The following is a 637-nucleotide window of genomic DNA, read 5'->3' on the forward strand; positions in this document are numbered from 1 at the left end:
ACCCGCCTTTTTTATCATTAATAACGACCCTTGTATGCTCCCTTAATGACGATCCTCATACTGTTATGTCTTAGGTCAGTGGTTCTCAATATTTTTTAGTTTTTTTTCTAAAAATATCAATAAAATTTTATTTGTTGGATAAAAAAGCTTGAAAATTTAATAGAAGGTTCCTAGTATACTGTTTCAAAGGCAGATGAAAAATATTAAAAATCGTTAGTCACAGTTTTTTTTTATAAGCATTTAAAGTTCAAAAAATGACAAAATATGGAAAAATCACGAAAATTTGCAAATTATTTCGAGTTAGAAATTCATAAAAATTTTTCTTTTTAAATCTAAGATATGAAAATGTAATACAAGATTCCTTGTAAGATTATCTACCTTTATCAAACAAAAAATATCTATAAGAAAGTCAAATTACATTTTTATGATCGTTTGAAATTCAAATTTTTACAACATTGGATATTCACTCGATTTCTCATGTAGCGATTTCCTTATTTTGTTCTAATTTAAAAACGAATAACTGCAGATACATGAAATTTTTATTGAATGTTTATATAAGCATTTCCTATACACCATACAATTTTGAAAATATTTTGACTCTTTTTGAACTGTTTACGGACATTTTCAGTTTTAAATT

Source organism: Acyrthosiphon pisum, chromosome A1 (assembly GCF_005508785.2).
Source record: "Acyrthosiphon pisum isolate AL4f chromosome A1, pea_aphid_22Mar2018_4r6ur, whole genome shotgun sequence".
In the NCBI taxonomy this organism is placed as follows: Eukaryota; Metazoa; Arthropoda; class Insecta; order Hemiptera; family Aphididae; genus Acyrthosiphon; species Acyrthosiphon pisum.